The following is a 13552-nucleotide window of genomic DNA, read 5'->3' on the forward strand; positions in this document are numbered from 1 at the left end:
TGTTCAGCAACAATACCGGCATTTGCGAAAGCTCGGTCAACAGTCAGTGGAGATACCTTAGCCCAGGCATCCACATTTCATTTACATATGGTGGCATAACTCACCCGACGCTGCCTCTCAGTCTTCATAAAGGTGTGTTCGCCATCTCTCATCCATTGCTCCCATGACACTCGCAACTTCACTTTAAACGTCCTGTTTACACCAGTGTCCAGTAGTTCTTTTAATAATCCTCCCGGAATGATAGCAATTCCCAAATTCATTTGCTTCACTTGATTTTTCTTAGTAGATTTTGGAACTCAGTGCACACATAAGGCCCACCATCAATATTTTAGAAAATGAAAGGCTTATAAGTGTTTCTTATGGTGCGGAAAATATGGTTGTGCACTTCAAAGCATTTATGCACTTTTCACATTTCTCATCCATCCATCCATCCATCCATCCATCCACCCATCCACCCATCCATCCATTTTTGATACCTGATTTCACCAATTGAAGGGTGCAGGGGACCTCAAGCCTATCTCACCTTCCCTCAGGTGAAAGGTGGACCCATTGAGGTATTGAACCATTGCTCTCACAATGTACATCAGCTGCTGTGCGTAAGGCACTAAATTAGGGTAATACTCAATCATTACCATGACATTTATATAATTATTGAAACATTCCAAATGGTGATGATGAGTGCAGGAAGACACAGACTGCTGTTCACTCTGATCAGGACAAAAGAAAAACAAGACAACACAGGCCTGCAAACAGCCGTCCTTTTTTCATACACACAAAATTCATTTTTGCTTGTGTATATGACACAATTCCTTAGAAGACTTGTAATGTGGCTGATTTTAGATGTAAAAATGACACTTTGGTCATTTCTCCAGAATATAAACCCATTATGCCAAAGAATGCATCTGTGATTTTGTACTTTGTGAAAGACTTTCGCAGAGTTATGTTAAATACAAGTTTTAACATAACTGCCTTTTAAGGGGTGTAAACCATTATCATTGTTTATCATAATTTCAAAATATGGAAAAATTATATAAATAAATAAATAAATAAAGTACAAAGTAAAGTAAGAAACTAAAGTTTTAGAGCAGGTCTTTGGAGGTGGACATTTCCATACATGACTTAAGAAGTAATATACAAGCTGGGGCCTGCAAGTTGCAAGTTGATAGAGATTTTTGTTTGAATTTGTTTTTTAAACCTTTAAGCCTTGAACCTTCTTAAGGTTCAAGGCTCTCCTTAAGGAGCAGCAAGTGTCACATCATTTCCATCAGCCAGGTCTGTTGTGACACTTCATGTTCCTGCAGCACCACCTTTCCCATCAGTGCATCAATCTGCTAATAATTTTCTACTCGAACATGTCCAAATTAAATGAATCCAGAGTCGAGGTGCGGTATCCACCTTACACCTCTCGCTTTCGAAGGGCACTTTTTTTCCCACCTTCTTCGCCTTCCTCCTCCTTCGAAAAGCAGATCATAAAATCTGTTGACAGTCTTGACAGACTCGCTAAGAAAACGGAGTTCATTATCAAAGTCATTGCTTAAAGGTTATTCACTCCCCTTCTTGGAGACAGAGGCTTGTCCGCAAAGTGACATGTTAATGGTTAATGTTGCACATCACACCATGAAGAAGAGGAGCAGCACTAAGGGAAAGGGGAGGGAACGCGGTTGGAAAAGATGCAGTGTGAAATAATTCCAGACATGTTTGGGAAATCTTGTCACCTAATAACACCAGCAGGAGAGGAGGAGACATGATGGATAGATAACATTGGATGCCTCCTGTGAGATGTGTCACTCACATCTTTGTGCATCTTTGCTTTTAACCCTCACATACACATCCGTGTGTTTGTTTCTTATGTGAAGCAGCGGACAAAGAAATAAACGAGGATGGATGTGAGTGAAAAGGAAACTGTTTGAAAAGTCTGTAGCATAAATGCCATCCTCCTCTGTTAGGAAGGAATTAGAAAAGGTCCCTTGGGGAAGCACCTTCTGTCTTTGTAGTGATGATTTATAAAATCCTCTACACACAAGGGTGCTTTTAAGAAAAGAGAGGCCACTTTCCATGCTCTGTTAGGGCAGCTTCTTCAACTTTCACATGAGAAAAGTGAGAGGATGCGAAACTTCCTCATAATGAATGGACGCCTCATATCCACTTTAGGGGAACATCCTTTTCTCATTATATCGCAATAAATTTAACTGGATGTGGCCTATATTTAGTGTGCTCCTGATCTCGGCCCAGAGATATGCGCCTCCCAACTCATGATTCCTCCCTCATCTTCATTTTGGCACTGCATCACATTTGCCCTAAGACAAATCTTTTCCTAAGTGGAAATGAAAATTCTTCTTCTCCAAATCATGGTATCAGACAGCGGGGGTTGTTGGCTTACACTTCAGATAAGCTTAGGTGGAAGAATGGATGCTCTGACTCACAGTTTTTGAGTTGGATTTTAAACAGCGCAGCATTTGGGAAGATCTCTGAAGGATGGCAGCTGCAATTAACTGTGGCCAATGTGCAGAAACTCGTAAATAAGGTCTGATTGGCATGGAGAGTGTGTTAAAACTGGAAAGTCAAAACACTGTAATTAGAAACTGAGAGAAAAGAAATATATGATCCCAGAGAAGCGAAAGAGACAGAAATAAACTTTAGATGACAGTTCCTTTGTCTGTTTTGCAAAAAAACTTTCTGAAAGTGTCTCTTAGTTTGTTGTCCAGATTTCAGGTTGTTGAACATTAAAGCCCATTTGAAATCCAACACCCCCCCCCCTCCTTCCTTGTGTCTTCTCAGGAAACTGGTGACTTCTACATCCGCCTCCCTACAAGGTTGCTGTGACCTAAAGTCGGTATTATTTGTAAATGTGCCAGTCGTTTGACATGTCCAGATGGGATTCAGCAACCATACCTTCAGATGCTTGAACTACTCACACTTTTTTTTTCTAAAATCTAGAGGACTTTCCCATTGAATGATCTAAACAAGCAAAGTTAATCTGACATTCAGTGTTTTGTCTAATTCTGTTATTTCCTGCTGAGAAACTAGTACGAAAGAAAGTATCATTAACCCTGTGTGTAAATGATACTTTCTATACGCAGTATGAATGTCAAATCACTCCACATTATCTGCCCCTGCACTAAAATGCTAGAATTCAATGCTTAAATGCTAAAATCCAATAAAGGGTCCTGCATTTAGGGCTGAAAGAGTGTGCACTGCTCACATTTTCTTTACAAAAATAGAAGAAATGACAGCAACTTCTCACATGTACGCTGAAACTTACAACTTGCATTCAAAATAGCATTAGAGCGAGCATGTTTACTGCTTGTAACTTAGCTAGCAGCTCTGTGGCTTATGTGCATCATTAGCAGTACACCATTTCTTTATGTTGTAGCTTACAAAATCAAAATACATCTTGTTGCTTGTTGTACATCTACGCACTGATGGAAAAGACTGCACAACAGGTAAATTCTGAAGTATTCTGGCAGATTGTGGCTCATATGTAAAAAAAAACAAAAAAAAACATGCTAGCTAAAATAGTAGCAACAGTAAAAAAAAAAAAATAAAAAAAAAAAGAACATGCTAGCTAAAATAGTAGCAACAGTAAAAAAAAAAAAAAAAAAAAAAAAAAAAAAAGAAAAAACATGCTGGCTAAAATAGTAGCAACAGTAAAGAAAAAAAAAAAAACAAAACATGCTAGCTAAAAATAGTAGCAGTGAAAAAAGGAACATGCTAGCTAAAATATGAGCAACAGTGGAGATCTATATATTTCAACTAAAGCTAGCTAATGTTCTTAAAGTTATTATGCAACCTTCTAAAACTAGAATGGAGTTAGTTAGAAACCATGTTTGTACATAGGAAATTTAAAGAGCCATAAAAAGGCAAACATTTTGGAAATGGGCCTGCAGTTGTGTTAGTCTGTAGGGTGAAATCCCATATTACGGTACCGCATATGTATATATCTATGAGTGGTTTCAAAACAAACTGCAGCATGCTCATGTTAATGAAGGAACACGTCACTCAGAGTAACGGTGTGGCTTACTGATGTTTCTTTAATAGTTTCTGCACAGCCATAGAGCTTTCTATAGATACACAGTAATTACTGGTTTGAAAATCATGACATTTGTTGACAGTTTAGAAAAAAATTAAACATAAAAAAAACAAAGGGTCAGACTTAAAATTTGAATAAAAAACAAATGTCAGCAAGTGAAGTAGAACCAGTTTTGTTGGCTCTTTAGAGTAACTTGAATCTCCAGCAGATCTGCGGTTTTACTGCGTACCGGTGCTTTGTTTCTTTCCATGATGAAACAGCCTCTAAAACAGCAGACGTTGATGGGACTAATGAACTTCTTTTGTGGTGAGGAGCTCTTTAAATCAGGGTGTGGCGCGATTCACCGCAGATTTTTTACAGACTGACAGCGATGACGTTACTTAAGTGAAATCATTTAATCAACCCCCATCACATGAGTGGTGAACATTGTTCGCTGGCAGATATTTGATTTTGATTAAGAAGCCAAAATTGGCAAAGTGAAAAAGAGGAAAAAAAAAAGAGAGCGAAGTCCCTGCTGAGACACAAACAATCTTCCCATATGCAGCCCCTCAAAAGAAGACCAAAACAATATTTGGTTCCCACAGCATTTATTCATCCTGTTATACATCAGAAAGTTGTCATCAACATTTCCCTGATATAAATCAGTGCCAGGATCACAGAGGAGAGGAGGAGGAGGAGAGGCTTAAAGGGCTGAGCACTCTTAAATCTAACAAAATCTAACACTTGAATCGTGGTCGTTCTGGCAGCCTGGGGGCACAGCGGCGGGCTCCAGGCGTCAAGGCGCCACCTCAAATTCTCTGCTGTGGTCGGGTGCAGTCTCTCCCCACATGGCACTCATTTCTGGCTGCTGAGTTTCAGCGTGAGAGCCTTCTGCCTTTCCAGCGGTGGAGGAGATGCCTGAACAATTACGCTGGTAATTAGGGGAGGGTGGATCTCCGCTCTGGCACGGCCAAACCGAACAAGGGCCCACGCCAGTGATCAAATGACGTACATCTTCGAGCAGTGAGGACGGAACCCTGCCATGGATGAAATGAATAATTTACAGCTGGGGCAGCATTTGTGTTAACTGCAGCTCACTTCTGTGGAATTGCTGGGCAGAAAGCACACCAAATAAGTTGAAAGGGAGGAGAAGAAAAGAATAGTGTGGCGCCAACAATCATCAAACGCTCAGATAGAAGTGACATGTCTCACACCCGCTCTCATTGTGGGGTTCAAGAAGACTTCTTTTTATTTTTGTTTCTTATTTGAGGAGGCAAAATCGTGTCATTAATGCAATTTTTCAGTGGCTTTGGCTGAAGCGTCGTTGTCTGACAGACAAAAAGGTTTGCTGATAAGCTAGCTTAAACGACAGATTCTGTCTTTATTGTGCACACGTTGTTATTAGCTCATTTTTTCCCTGCAGTTACGTGGAGAAGTCAACTTATTAAGCTTAGCCCAGACTGGCTGACGGCCGTTCAGACTTAAAGAAAAAAAAAAAAAAAAAATGAAAACCATCCTTGGATCTTCCAACTGCGTAAAATCTGTGCCACGAACTTACTCTTTACACGCTTCCTTTTCCCAGTCCTTCCTCCTCTACTTGCTCTTTCTCAAGAACAAGGAAGTTTATTTTTTTCCTTTGCTTCTGCTGTAATCTGCCAATTGATAGACTGAAGTAGCTCCTCCTGCCACTTCCATTTGCTTTTAATGTAGCATTAACTTGTAAAGGAGCTGTTGCAGAAGCGCTTCCTTGTGTTGCTTTCATGCTTTCTGGATGCAAAGTGTCAGCTAAACTCACCAAACATAAATGCAAAATGAAACAATTCTGCTCTGCCTTTTTCTTCGCTTGTCTCATTGATCCCCTTTTACAAGTTAGCAGACGAGAAACTTTGATCTTGACCCATTTCCTCCCAACAGCTTCTTTGTAAGCATCGGCGCTGCTGCAGTGAGACATGTCACTGTGCAGACATTTACAGCCATTTCAAAAATCCACTGGACAATGCAACGTGCGCTGCGTGGCCGCAAAAGCCCCAAACTGTCCAATTATCTCAGCCTTGTGCGCCGTTTCACCTAGAACAGACGAGACACTGATGCCCGTCATGCATTAAGAGGAATGTCTCTGTAATTCCCTGTTTGTCGAACCTCAAATTTGCCTGCTCTGTCTGACAGATTGAGAGGCGATTTGTTTGATAGCTTGGCTTTTTTGTTGCTGCAGATTTAACCTTACAGTTACTTTGATTTTGGTCACTGTAGTCTGCAGATTTTTCCTCAACATAAGCACAGATTTTCTTTGACAGCAGCTTTCTTTGACCTAAAATTACACAGGAAAAAAAAAAAAGCATAAAGACTTGGTGAAATCATCTGAGGGTGTGTCTTTTTAAAAGAACCAAAATACACTCCACCGTACGGCACCTGTGACCTGCAGTCTGTCACCATTTGCAGACGGCTTATCATTTTTTTTTTTTTCTGATTCCTCTGTGAGCAGATAAAGAGGGAATTGTGTCCTATTTCTTTGGAGAATAACCTCTTTATTTGCAATTAATCCTCACTCCTCTGAGCTCTGCCTTCAATTTAGTCGAAGAAGACATAGAAGGTTAGAGTTACTTAACCTGCGGGCCTTTGAAAAAGAAGTCACAGACACATGAACTCAACCTAGATTTCTTTAAATTGACATCACTGTTGCAAATAGAGAAGTGTTTTACAAGTGAAACGTAATAAAACGGCACAATTAAGCCATTACGCGTTTCTATAAAGTGAAATCTCCTCCTATAATTCCATCTAGGTGTAGATATTTCAAGAGAAACTGGGATAATGGGGAAAATGCTAAAGCTAAATTGGCAATTTTACATCATGCAGATTAATCACACTTGATGCAGTGCAGTTTAGGTGTGTGCACGGAGTGTGACTGCACCTTGCTAATGCCAGACAATGTGAGAATTTCCGAGAAGCTAGTGCTTTAACATCAAGTCAGTCAAATCCATCCTCATCCGGTGTTACTTAAACAGCTTTGTGCTGTTTAAACAGGTGACTAAAAACAAACGTGAGACTTTCATTTTTACCTTGACGGGGAAATGAATGAATATTCTCACATTTAGGTTAGGAGAATATAACAGCGCAGTTAAAAAGTATTGAATTGTTGAAATTTTTGCCAGCAATTTAGATGTTGCCTTAGAGATGTGCTTTGCATATGTTGGCTCAGGGTAACAAAATAAAGAGTTGGGAATGGCAGGAGGTTATCAGGAATAAACCTAAATAAGATTTAGTTGTATTTTGATTAATTTAGAATAATTTTGTAGGTCTTCTTAGATAGTCAACCATATTGGATTATTACATTCTTACAGCGAACCAAACTGGAAAAACTAAGTGCAAGCTCCAGATCAGGTCCTCATTTATTTATTTACATTTACCTCCACCAAGATTTGAATAGAAAAAGAAGAGAAAAAAAATATATATCAGGATAAGTTTATTTGGCTTCAGAGTGCAATTTTGCAGTTTAATATCACTAAACCCTACATGATGCTCCTTGAAGTTTTTAGAGCCAAACTTCCACAAGCCAGGTCTCCGTCCAAATGCATCATGAGATTTTAATGAAATTTTCCACCCACGAGTGTTGTTATATGAATTAGGTTTGATAAATGGAGGTGATGCTGATTCTCCAGCCAGATTAAGGCAGGGAAGGACAGCACAACAAGATGATAGTGAAAGAGTTGGAAATGAAGGAAACCAACCAAATAAAGTGGAAAAGAGGGAGAACACTGGAAAATGAAAACTGAGGCTTTTGATTAAGTTTCATTTTGTTTATTACGCTCTGAAACAGCCAAACTGTAAGTGTCAGTTCCTGCACCAGAAGAGGGAAAAAAAAAAAGGTTCCATGTTATTTATTGCTGGTTAATGTATAATTTCCTCCGTTTAAATGTATTTTTCAGAGCATTATTGGTTATGCAAACTGTCTTACGCATTTATTCTACATAGAATGTCCAATTAGAAACATTAAATGGGGTTTGTAGGTTAGTAAGGCACCTAGAGGGAAAAAATCCAGGTAATACGGTGACATGTTCTCACGTAATGAAAAGCTTTAAAAGGCACGAGTGAGACTAGAAACGAAACGGTGCACTGAAACCCGGAACAGTGGCTCATATCTGTGCAGGTTCACCTGCTTCCCATCAAACGTCCTGATATGGTGAAGATTAATTAAGGTTTTGTTCTGGAAAAGTGTGCTGTTTTCAGTCTTGTGTGTGCTTTGGAGTGCACAAACGTGTGTTTATGCTGGTGTTTTGGAAGAACACCTCCGCCTGGAGATATCCGAAGTCCTGTGAGACTGCAGTAGACTGATGGGTGGTGATGACAGTTTAAACAATCCGGGCAGTACTCCAAATTGATTAACATCAGTCTGCTGTGTGTGTGTATGTGTGTGTGTATTTGTGTGCATCTATTTGTGCGATTTAGTTGGAAGTGGAGTAATATAAGCAGTTGCTAAAGAAATAAGCCATCAATTGTACTTCTGTGAAGCGATAATTACTATAACCTATAAATTAGATTTAATTGACTTCCCCTAAAAAACTTGGCTGATTGGACACAGTCTGCAGCTTCGTAGAAACCTGCCGAACCAAGAGACGGCAGTAAGAAGTTACACAGCTTCAGGCAAAACAAACACTTTTTTTTCAACATATAAACACACTGTTTTCATATAATCTGTGAGGGACCAGTGTGCCGCTTTTGGCATGTCATCACAAAAATGAAATCATGTGCTCCATCCAAGCCTGTAAAGATAAATAAGGCGTTTTTTTTTTTTTGTTTTTTTTCCCCCTCTCAAATTTCTTGAAGAAACCTCACAAATGTAGCTCACTTTGCATTTTCCGCCACCCCTTTTTTTCTTTATCGCTCCTCAGAAATTTCCACTAAAATATTCAGGAGCATCCTCTAGCTGCCATATTTTCAGTTTTATTGTGCATGATATAAAGAGGAGCAATTATTTGATTTCAGAGTTATGAAAACATGTATGTTATGAGAAAACAAGCAAGTTAAGCTTTAATTGGTGCTATTTTTCATGCCGCTGGCAAGGTACTTACCTCTTTGGCACCTTTTTTCCCCTCATAAAATTACACATTCATATTCCTGAATGGAGATGGAAATTTCATTTTGCTTTATTCTGCCTTAATTGGAATGCATGGTGTTGTACCTGCAAACTATTCCATAAACATCCCCAACTCATTTATTTGAATCTACAGTAATGCAACGATATTGCTTTTCAGTAATAGCGCTCATAATGTGGAAAAATTCTTTCAATTAATACAGTAAATTCTGGAGTTAACACACTTTACCCAGTCTATAGAAGATGTATTACATGTAAAAGCAGAATACACCGAGGAGTTTGCTTCATCTGCTGCCAAAAAGGAGACATAAACACACAGTTCTGCTGAATCTCATATTACTGATAATCATTTTTGGGTTCTCCTCTTCTGTTTCTGACCAAATCCATCCCAACTGGAAAACCCAAAGTGAAATCAAATTACACTCAGGACCGGATCTGGCAATCCAGATATATGTGTTTTCCACAGAGTGGAGTTATTAATGTCGAAGTTAAATGAAGGCTAAGTTTCAATTGTTTGTGGTGTAACAGACTCTTTCTCAACTCTATATTGAGCCGTTATGGCAACAATTTGAGGAAACAGATGTGGGATATATGAATCAAACTTTATTGATGCTTTGAAGGCTTTAATAACACACTACAGTTGATTAGACGTCCAATTTATTGACCCTGGAATTCAGATAAATACATTCTTTAGAAACCACAAGGAAGGCATGTCACTGTCTTGGATGCATCATGTACAATCCTTTCTGTAGAACTTAATTAAGCATCAAATAAATTGTTTTATTAGATTTATAATTACCCCCTTAAATACTTACACAAAATGGAAGCTGAAGGAAAATTTACTTGCAAAATTCTTCTTAAACATGGTGACAAAAATCTAAATTGTTACCCCTGAAAGTTTTCAAAAACATGTTTTTCTTATATTTTTTGTATTTTTAAGAGTCATTGTAACTCGACTTTATCTGCTGGATGGCTTTACTTAATAAATCTGTTTATTTAAAAGTCTGTTTCAAGGCCTGTGTAACTTTACATGAGGAACAGCTACTGTTTGTCAGCACAACGGGTTCAGAAGACTTCATGTTTTTTATTCTATCAGTAGAAGTGTCGAAATGGTCAGGGAAAAATTCCCAAGAGCATCTTCTCAAGATCCACAAATTGTTTTCTGTCCTAAAAGACTTTGAGCTAACAACTGCTGAGTTGCACGGAGAGCAGCGCGCATCAGCTTTTAGAGGCTGCGCGCCGATGTAGTTTCCACTGAGAGTCTCCGAAGAGCGAGTTTTCATTCCTGTGGGGGACATTGAGTGTTCTCATAGGATTTGTTGGGTAAAGTGCGGATGCATCATCCTCAGAGTCCCCCAGAGTCCCTCTGGAGTCCCTCTGGAGTCCCTCTGGAGTCCCTCTGGACTCTTGCAACCAGGAAGTCAATTTGTACACAGTTGTTTGCATGTGTTTAGGCACGCAAACACACACATGCAGACAATCATGCACATGCAAACGCATGCATCCATTCTGACATAAAAACGTTGGATTCAACGTAGATATGTCAAAAAGAAAATCCACAGAAACATTTCAATTTATTTTTTTTAAATGTCATCCTCATGCCGTAAGTCAAACTGCCTCCTTAAATGGGATGCCTGGTGGGCAAACGTGGTGAGGCAGGAAGTAAGTATTACCAAGCAGGAGCAATGATGATGAAGCTGTGATTATTGAAAATAAAAGAAATATTATTGTAGAAAAAGGATAGCTTGAGTTTTACATTTATTTATAAGGAGCATTGGTAATATGCATAATATGTAATCCAGATTTCAGAACAGCTGGTTTCACTGCAGATAGTGGAGGATTGCCTGACTGGTTTACTACCATCAAGCTGGTTGTTGTGTGACGACAACCTCCGGTGGTTAAAAGTGAAGCCTGTGCGGAAGTGCATAAAACTGCAGTTCCCCCTTCATCCACTAGGGGCTGTAAAACAGAGCAAATCCCTATAGACTCCCATGTTAAAAAGACCAACTTCACAGCAGAAATAAACATGTTTACAGCCTGGTTCAAAAATCCATTTTCAGTTTATAGGTCGGGTTTATCTTCATGACAACTATGGGGGCATGCATGCCCCTGTCAAGATGGCGATGGTAGGAACTGCCCATCGAGCGTCAATTCAGCTCTTCAGAAACCTACGGGTGACGTCACAGAGGCTCCGTCCATCTCTTTATGTGTGACAAACTCAGCCAATCAGCTTTTCCAGTAGGTTGCCCGGCTAGACACATGCCTGTTCATCCTTAGCAAGTAAAGGCTTACCGTTGGCCATATTGGTAGCTGGCTTTGATGAGGATACAACCTGTACCAGTTTATCTGTTGCCCTTATTCACTGTTAGCTTCAACATGACAGCTAACTGGAAAACTATTACTTAAAACCCAACAAGTTTACTGACCTGTGCTAATGTCACTATTTTAGACTTGAGACAAGCAGACCAGGAAGCCTGTCTTGGACATCCCTGATTGGCTAACACCAACTTGAGCAGATTTTAATGTATAAAATAGAAACAACTAACCTGATTCCACATTTGTCTAAACATAACGCCACCAGAAAATGACGTGCACTGCTTTCCACATAAGCATCAAACAACATCTCAGGTGAAGACCTGCTATTGATGCTAATTTTTAGCATAGCGCTATGTGTGTGTATGTTTTAATGAGCAGAATCCCCGTCCTGAATGTGGATTTTAAAGCAACAGATTAAGGCAACTTCCAGTTTATTCTGTGAAGTGGCTTCAACAAACATGAGGTGTTGGATGACTACATGTCACAATTGTTGAAAGCCCTCCTAAAGAGCAAAGTAAACCATTTAGGGTAAAATATCTGTGTGTTCTTTCCTTTGATTAGCAACTCTTTGAAATGGTATAATGCTGTGATTATGTGAAAGGCTCAGCGAGCATGTGGTTGGAGCTGAATATTTTTCCTGAGACACTGAGGGAAATGAAGAAAACGGGAGAGAGAACGAGAGATAAAGTCAGGGAAGGAGAAGGAGGAGGACTATTACAAGAAGAGAGCAAGCCCTCTTTGTACAGACACTGCGACGCCAGATGGCTTCTTCTAATAAATATTCAACCTTAACTCAGTTCCCATGTAACTTCTCCTTCTCCCTGCCTCTCGTTTTTGTACCGCTGCCAGCACACCCACACGTTTCTGGGCCAGCAAAATGATTACAGTAAAGCAAACAAAAAGGGAAAAAAAAAAAAAAAGAGGGGAGGCTCGGGGTGTTTGACAGAGGAAACGGGCCGACAGGGTCCTGTATACAGAGAGATAGGGTGGTAGTGTGTGCTGAGAGCTTGTGATTTTTTTTCTTTGTATTGGGGTAGGGAAAGAGAGAAGTGGGAGAAGGTGGGAGAAGAGGCGAACAGGGGGAAAAGTCCTCTGTGGTCGGAGCTGGTGTGATTGTTGGAGACGGAGCAGAGAAAGAGTCTGTTCTCAGGGTTGATTGTTTACCTACTGGGGAGAAGCTTTTCCAACATCCTCTGAAGTGGCCTGATTTGGAGAAAATGCCACATTCTACGATAAGAGCGCGCAACATACTTTGGCGTTGATGTGACGGGGTTACCTCCTGCGTCACTCACACCTTTCATTTTTTCAGTTTGTAACAAAGGCTGGAGTGCCTGTATAGTACAACAGCAGCTCACCTTGCAGGAGTGAACAGCAGAAACTGGTGAATACTTCAGGAGGAATCAACAGTTTACTGTATCCATCAAGACTTTACTTGTGACTCAGCTCAGAAGAAACACAAGACTGTAATAATAAAACCAGTAAGCTTAAAATAGTGACCATTTGCTTTATTTAACTCAGACCAGGAATTTTATGCATTGTGTTTTGCAATTGCAATTTGTCTCAGTACAATCCAATTAGAACTGCTTCAGTAAATAGCAAGTACAATCGTTTGTGTGTCCTAAAGGCTGCGTTGAACCAAAGGTTTCCACAAACTGTAGTGAAACACACAAATGGTCTGTCAAAATCTTACTTTATTTTCCTTATCTTTAAGCTACTAAGAGTATGCTGTATCCACTCAGACGTCTTCCTGGTTGGGTGAATGACTCACATTAATGAGTCATTGTAGCTTCATAAGCTGTTGGATCCATGTAACGTTTGGAGCAGGGAAAATATTGAAAACCTGCAGGGCAATTTACCTATGAGGAGTGACTTTTGAAACCCCTGCTTTAGGAATTGAACTTCTCCTGCTTTCTGTTCATCTTTGATTGCCTTCCAACAACAACAACAAGTCTTCTGCTAAGACTTACAGGTCTCATTCGTTTAACTGAGTACGTTAGCAGGACTTCTTAGCAGTGGAAGCAAATATAATGAGAAGATTACCACTCTGTGAAGGACTATGTAAACAGATCATTCACAATAGATTGTCTTCAGACCCTAAGACAACTGTCGGGAAAAACAGAATTTCTCTCATCAATATC

Source organism: Telmatherina bonti (genome assembly GCF_933228915.1).
Source record: "Telmatherina bonti genome assembly, chromosome: 24".
NCBI classification, from domain to species: Eukaryota; Metazoa; Chordata; class Actinopteri; order Atheriniformes; family Telmatherinidae; genus Telmatherina; species Telmatherina bonti.